The sequence below is a fragment of the Triticum dicoccoides genome, chromosome 3B (genome assembly GCF_002162155.2).
Source record: "Triticum dicoccoides isolate Atlit2015 ecotype Zavitan chromosome 3B, WEW_v2.0, whole genome shotgun sequence".
NCBI lineage: Eukaryota > Viridiplantae > Streptophyta > Magnoliopsida > Poales > Poaceae > Triticum > Triticum dicoccoides.
Window position 1 is genome coordinate 858,186,260 of NC_041385.1, and position 8,576 is coordinate 858,194,835.

Sequence of the window (8,576 nt, forward strand, 5' to 3'; positions counted from 1 at the left end):
AGAAGTGACCTCTCTTTCTCCGCGCTTGGTCGAACAACAAGTTTTCGTATATCTATCCGATGCTACTACAAATATACAATATAACATCTCTTACAGTCCCTGACATCATCTACCAACATCGTGCAATTCCATATGGTATTCTGCGTCTTTAGGTATGACGTGGTCAAGAAAGAATCCCGCCAATTCCTCTTTAATTGCTCGTATGCGATCATGTGGTAGGAGTTCTTCCTGCATCTGTCGCATCTAATTTAAAGAAGGGGGTCAATACATATTATATATGAATGAGACTCAACACAATTGATGGTAATAAAATATAATTCTGAATATTGTTTACATACTTCATATTGTTGGTCAGAGGAGCCCGCTCGGAGGTCGAGTGGCGCATGAACTCGCAAACATAGTATCCACATAAATGATTCCTGCCTTCCTGCCGCAAGCACTTTATGAGAATAGATTTCAATCAAACTGATAAGGAAGCATGATAATGGTATTGATGAAACTAAAATAAATGAGAGATGCGCGGAACTAGCTAGTACTACTTACTTTGGGGTATGTAAATCGCAGCTCATTCTTGTCTAGACCCGGAACCATTCTGGTGAACTTTTTCCAAACCCTTCTCGGCAAAGAAAATGATTACTTGATATCAGGAAATGAACGAAAGTTGTCGATATGGTGCGATAATGGTTGAACTTACTTCTGGAGCACTGTAGTCATGTCCGCATAAGTCTTGGGACCTTTACGTCCTGAGTCTAAGACAGTTACTACTGCCCTTCAAGCTTAATGGATAGAAGAATAAAGTGGAACCTACACACGCATAACTCATCAATTACAGTACTTAACCTCGAGTAAGCGAAACCGAATATGCACAAGACAGTAACACTCACTTGAAGTTGTATGGAAAGAGTATTTCCCTTTTGTTTTGTTGTTGAAGGAATGCCTTTAGCATGTTTTCCTCCGTACCTTTGACTCTATTTTGTACCGACCATTCATTTATGGTATTTGGGCTAATGCACCCAATGTCATAGATTTGTAATCTCTTGCATCCGGCGATCTTCAATCCGCATAATATAGTGAGGATAATTATATATACATGCAATGAACGCGCTGAGCTAGAGTCTTAATTACAGAAGTAATACTTACAGACAATAGCAAGTCATGAGTTGTTTGTCGAGGACGTCTTGATTGAAGAACTGAAATAATTCCTCAAATTCAACAGACATTAGGTCGACTCCAATGAGGTCATGCTCTTCTTTAATTCCCAGCAATATATTGTCGGTCCCATCCTTGCTGCAAGTTTCCATGTACCACTTATGCAATATTCGCATCAACATTGGTAGATGTGGGAGCTGATCAGGTTTGCGATAGACTTCCCGTGCTCGTATCTAAAGATCTCTACTACCTCAGTCGTTTCAAACTGTACATCATCGCCCACGTAATCACCAAGATTGGTACCAGGCAGTAGCGCCGGATGATTAGCAATATTGCTAGACACCTTGATACATCTCCAACGTATCTATAATTTATGAAATATCCATGCTATTATATTATCTGTTTTGGATGTTTATGGGCTTTATTATACACTTTTATACTATTTTTGGGACTAACCAATTAACCGGAGGCCCAACCCAAATTGTTGTTTTCTTGCCTATTTCAGTGTTTCAAAGAAAAGGAATATCAAACGGAGTCCAAACGGAATGAAAACTTCGGGAAAGTTAAATTTGGAACGGAAGTAATCCAGGAGACTTGGAGTAGACGTCAGGGCAGCTTTGAGGTGCCCACAAGGCAGGGAGGCGCACCCTACCCCCTGGGCGCCCCCACCCTCGTGGCCTTTCGTGGCTCCCGTGACCGACTTCCTTCACCTATATATATATCCACTTACCCTAAAAACATCGGGGAGCACCATAGATCGGCAGTTCCGCCACCGCAAGCCTCTGTAGCCACCAAAAACCTGTCGGGAGCCCGTTCCAGCACCCTGCCGGAGTGGCGATCCCTCGCCGGTGGCCATCTTCATCATCCCGGCACTATCCATGATGAGTAGGGAGTAGTTCACCCTCGGGGCTGAGGGTATGTACCAGTAGTTATGTGTTCGATCTCTCTCTTGTGTTCTTGATTTGGCACGATCTTGATGTATCGCAAGCTTTGCTATTATAGTTGGATCTTATGATGTTTCTCCTCCACTACTCTCTTGTAATGGATTGAGTATTCCCTTTGTAGTTATCTTATCGGATTGAGTCTTTAAGGATTTGAGAACACTTGATGTATGTCTTGCATGTGTTTATCTATGGTGACAATGGGATATTCACGTGATCTGCTTGATGTACGTTTTGGTTATCAACTTGCGGGTTCAGTGACCTTGTGAACTTATGCATAGGGGTTGGCACATGTTTTCGTCTTGACTCTCTGGTAGAAGCTTTGGGGCACTCTTTGAAGTACTTTGTGTTGGTTGAATAGATGAATCTGAGATTGTGTGATGCATATCGTATAATCATGCCCACGGATACTTGAGGTGACATTGGAGTATCTAGGTGACATTAGGGTTTTGGTTGATTTGTGTCTTAAGGTGTTATTCTAGTATGAACTCTATGATAGATCGAATGGGAAGAATAGCTCATGTTATTTTACTACGGACTCTTGAATAGATCGATCAAAAAGGATAACTTTGAGGTGGTTTCGTACCCTACAATAATCTCTTCGTTTGTTCTCCGCTATTAGTGACTTTGGAGTGACTCTTTGTTGCATGTTGAGGGATAGTTATATGATCCAGTTATGTTATTATTGTTGAGAGAACTTGCACTAGTGAAAGTATGAACCCTAGGCCTTGTTTCCTAGCATTGCAATACCGTTTACGCTCACTTTTATCATTAGTTACCTTGCTATTTTTATATTTTCAGATTACAAATCCCATATCTACCATCCATATTGCACTTGTATCACCATCTCTTCGCCGAACTAGTGCACCTATACAATTCACCATTGTATTGGGTGTGTTGGGGACACAAGACACTCTTTGTTATTTGGTTGCAGGGTTGTTTGAAAGAGACCATCTTCATCCTATGCCTCCCACGGATTGATAAGCCTTAGGTCATCCACTTGAGGAAAATTTGCTACTGTCCTACAAGCCTCTGCACTTGGAGGCCCAACAACGTATACAATAAGAATGTTGTGTAGTATACATCACACCTTGAGCGGGGGGCACGATTGCTTCTCCTGTTCGTCGAGCTGGGGAATTTTCTCCCACTTCTTCGTTTTGCTACTCTTGCAGCACTGGTAGTACTTCCCGACCGCCGCACTTCATCATATGTCCTTTCAATACAGCGGTCATCGTTGGATTGTGGCGGAAGCGGTGGTGGTCGCTTAAGGGCATCCGGAGTGCGCTTCCATTTCACAAGATCTATTGTTTACTTTGGAGGTGGAGGTTTCCGTTCAAAATAGGCCTGCACTTCGGTAGCACTGATGTCCGTGTTTTCCTCATCAGTCCTCTCATATGGTAACTTTGCAGGAGCCTTGAGGCTTGGACCAAATTTGAATTTCTTCCCGCCTCTTGTACTGCTAGCCACCAGAGCGGCATCGTCTCTCTTCCGCTGTTGCTGAGGCGGCGGAGTCCGCTGACGCGCGGGAGGAGGCAGAGTGTGCTGACGCGCCGGAGGAGACGGAGTAGCAGGATGCGGAGGAGGAGGAGGCGGAGTCCGCTGATGCGCCGGAGATAGCTGAGGCGAAAGAGGACTCTACTGAGGGGCCTCATTGATACGTCTCTAACGTATCTATAATTTTTTATTGTTCCATGCTGTTATATTATCATTCTTGGATGTTTTACAATCATTTTATAGTCATCTTATATCATTTTTTGGTACTAACCTATTGATAGTTCTTGTTTTCTGCTTGTTTTTTACATCGCATGAAATCAATACCACACGGAGTCCAAACGCAGCGAAACTTTTTGTGGATTTTTTTGGACCAGAAGACATCTAGTGGGCCGAAGAAGTACCGGAGAGGGAGCCTGAGGGGGGCACAAGACACCAGGGCGCGCCTGGGCCCCCAGGCACGCCCAGCCCAGGTGGGTCGTTGTGCCCACCTCGGTGGCCCCTCCCGCACCGCCCCTTTGCTCTATAAATACCCCAATATTCCAGAAACCCTAGGGGAGTCGATAAAAATCAATTCCGGCCGCTCAAGTTCCAGAAAACACCAGATCCAATCAAGACACCTTCACGGAGGGGTTCATCATGACCATTGGTGCCTCTCCGATGATGCGTGGGTAGTTCTTTGTGGACCTACGGGTCCGTAGTTAGTAGCTAGATGGCTTCCTCTCTCTCTCTCTCTTGATTCTCAATACAATGGTCTCTTGGAGATCCATATGATGTAAGTCTTTTTGTAGTGTGTTTGTTGGGATCCGATGAACTTTGAGTTTATCATCAGATCTATGTTTTTATCCCTAAAAGTTATTTGAGTCTTCTTTGATCTCTTATATGCATGATTGATTATAGCCTCATATTTCTTCTCCGATATTTGGGTTTTTTGGCCAACTTGATCTATTTATCTTGCAATGGGAAGAGGTGATTTGTGATGGGTTCGATCTTACGGTGCTTGATCCCAGTGACAGAAGGGGAAACGACACGTATGTATCGTTGCAATTAAGGATAACAACATGGGGTCAATTTCTACATAAGTAGATCTTGTCCACATCATGTCATCATTCTTGTTGCATTACTTCGTTTTTCCATGAACTTAATACACTAGATGCATGCTGGATAGCGGTCGATGTGTGGAGTAATAGTAGGAGATGCAGGTAGGAGTTGGTCTACTAATCTTGGATGTGATGCCTATATAATGATCATTGTCTGGATACCGTCATGATTATTTGAAGTTATATCAATTGCCCAACAGTAATTGTTTTCCCACCGTTTGCTATTTTTCTTGAGAGAAGCCACTAGTGAAATCTACGGCCCCCGGGTCTCTTCTTATCATATTTGCCTTTGCGATCTATTTTCCTTTGCTTTTATTTTACGATCTATTAAACTAAAAATACAAAAATACCTTGCTGCACTTTATTCTATTTGCGCTCCATTTATCCTATCTATTACAACTTTATCACGTCTCCGCGCCAATTTCTGGCACCGTTACCCGAAAGGGATTGACAACCCCTTTAACATGTCGGGTTGCGAGTATTTGTTATTTGTGTGCTGTTTACGTTGTGTTGCATGTTTCTCCTACTGGTTCAATAACCTTGGTCTCATCACTGAGGGAAATACCTACCGTCGATGTGCTGCATCATCCCTTGCTCTTTGGGGAAATACCGACATAGTTCAAGTAGCCATCAAAAGGAATTTCTGGCACCGTTACTGGGGAGACATCATCAACATCAACCAGGTTCCTAATCACAAATCTCATCTCCTTACAATTTACATTATTTGCCAGTTGCCTCTCGTTTTCGTCTCACCCACTTCACAAAATTTTTCCATTTTATTCGCCCTCTTTTTCATTCGTCGTTTTCTTGTCAGATCTGTTTTTGAGTGCATCTTGTTGACCACTTATTGTCGTCATGGATAGTTCTTCCTCTATTGCGTGTACCCCCGAGAATGAAGTTCTTAATTTTAAACAGAGGGGAGGGGAGAACTTAAAAGATGCTTGGTAATGAATTTGCAATGCTCATAGTAGATCTATCCATAAGCAATATATCATTATTCTTCGTTGTTTTTATGTGGGCATCACCACTTGGTATAGATTCGTCCTTGATACCATTACCGATGGGAATTTTCTGTTGTGTCCCTCTCTTGATGCTTTTAACACTATGGGAAGTTTAGTTGGTTCACCGCCTCTTATGATCAGTGATACAACTTTGACTCTTGAGCATGTTATGGAAAGACTAGATGCTATTGAAAAGAAAATGCTTACCGAAGAACGTACTGAAAACTTGGATAAAAAGAATGCAAAATTTTGATACTAAAATTGGGTCAAAAGTGGGAGAAGTTTTCAAGTTGTTAAAGGAAAAGGGGACCATAATTCATGAAAGAAATGAAGAAAGCCTGTCTCGGATTCATAAACTTGATGAAATTTTTAGTAATTTAAGTATTGTTTTTTCTTCCGCCAAAACTCCCGTAAAAATTGGCAAGACTACTCAAGTTACTAAAAACAAGGGTGCAACTTCTAGTAATGATAAAGGAGATCTTAAGATGATTAGTATCCATCCCAATTTTATTGAAGTTATAAGAGACCCTATTTGCAAGAATGAATTTTTCAATCTCGTGCCTAGAAGTATTGTCATTGAGAATTTATATGCAAAATCCTCGAATAAATGTAAGTGTTTGATCTAAGAATTGGAGGATAAAGATGACAAAATGTAGATCCTTCGCATTATGCCTAGCTAGGGGCGTAAAATGATAGCGCTCGTTGGTAGGCAACCCAACTTGTATCTTTTTGCTTTTTGTTTTTCTTGTTGGTTTCAATAAAATACACAATTATGCCTCTGGTTAGATGTGTTTTTGTGGTTTAAATTAGTGTTTGTGCCCAGCAAGGCCTTTGGGATGATTTGGGTGAGAGTTGATTTGATGTTGCTGAAAAACAGAAATTTTTGCGCTCGCGAAAATATTTTTCATTTTTAACAGAAGAGTGCTTTTGAGTTGATTCTTTTTGCAGAAGATTAATAAACAAATTATTCGTCGTCCTAATTTTTAGAATTTTTGGAGTTGCAGAAGTATTCGAAATAGTCAGATTGCTACAGACTATTCTGTTTTTTACATATTCTGTTTTCTTTGCGTTGTGTGTTTGTTTTGATGATTCTATGGTTTTCTTTGAAGAGTTTTTGCCATAGGAAAGTTGGAATACAGTAGATATAATGCAAAACTAAAATATGAATGGGTTTGCAACAATACTTATAGTAGTGGTTTGCTCTCTTATACTAACGGATCTCACGAAGGTTTTGTTGAGTTTTGTGTGATTGAAGTTTTTAGGTTTTGGGTGATCTAACGATGGATGAAGGAATAAGGATCATCAAAGGCTACGCTTGGGGATGCCCGATGCATCCCAAGATAATATTCAAGAAGTTGCAAGCAACTAAGCTTGGGGATGCCCTCGTGTGGCATCCCCTCTTTCTTCTAACAACCATCGTTATTTTACTTGGAGTTATATTTTTATTCGTCACATATTATGAGTTTTGCTTGGAGCGTCTTGTGTGATATGAGTCTTTTCTTGTTTTCCTTTGTGTTTTAAGTCTTGAATCCTTGCTGGACACACCTTTTTGAGAGAGCCAAAAATTATGCTATGCTTGCTCCTATGCTTCACTTAAATTTTTAGAGCCATGGAATTGCTCTACTGCTTCACTTATATATTTTTGAGCATGGTGTGCTTTGTTATTTTTTAAGAAATGCTCTCATGCTTCACTTAGATTTATTTGGGAGTTCGTAAATTTTTTTAAGAAATTATCTCTTGCTTCACTTAGATTATTCTCATGTTCTTCACTTATATTTATTTGAGTTTTACAAAAGCTTTTTAGTTCATTCTTATTGCTATTAGAGTTTTATAAAAGCTTTTTAGTTCATTCTTTTTGCTATTAGTTCATTCGTTGAGCTAAATGACCCTAAAATTGAAAAGAACTACAAATGAACTCTGAAAAGGTTTAAAGTTGGCATGGTATCATCATTTCACCCACATAGCATGTGCTAAAAAGTTGAGAGGGTTACGGCAAAAACTGGATGCACTTCGTATACAAAATGGACAATCTCTTTCGAAGTATCAGGGTTTCGGACAAAAACTCATCTGCTACAAAGGGAGTTCATTTTTTTCAACTTATTTCAACTACATACTTTTTGTGTGTTCAACATGGACTATTCAAAGCCACATCATCAATTTTCAACCCTTTCTGATTTCATTTGGTATTTTTCATGCATTTACTGATTTTTTTTGCAAAATAACCCTGAAATTGGAAAGCACTACAAATGAACTCTGAAAAGTTTGAAAGTTGGCATGGTATCATCATTTCACCCACATATCATGTGCTAAAAAGTTGAGAGCATTATAGCAAAAGCTTGATGCACTTCGTGTACAAAATGCACAATCTCCTTCAAAGTATAATGGTTTCGGACGAAAACTCATCTACTACAAAGGGAATTTCAATTTTTTTCTTCGCATAATCTAAGCCATCATCCGAATAGTTGTGCAGAGGAAGTCATCACTTTTTATTTGCGTGTGTCCCTTGCTTATTGCGCCATAACCATGGATAATCTTCATTGTTTAACAAGATGATTGGGTCAGCCTTCACTTTGAAGGGAGGAATTTCATGAAACTTTTCATAATCTTCAGACATGTCTGTCTTTCCCTCCACTCCCATGATGTCTCTTTTCCCTGAAAGAACTATGTGGTGCTTTGGCTCATCGTATGATGTATTCGCTTCCTTATCTTTTCTTTTTCTCGGTTTTTTAGACATGTCCTTCACATAGAAAACCTACGCCACATCATTGGCTAGGACGAATGGTTCTTCTGTGTGCCCAAGATTGTTCAGATGCATTGTTGTCATTCCGTACTACGGGTCTACCTGTACCCCGCCTCCTGACAGATTGACCCATTTGCACCAAAACAAAGGGACC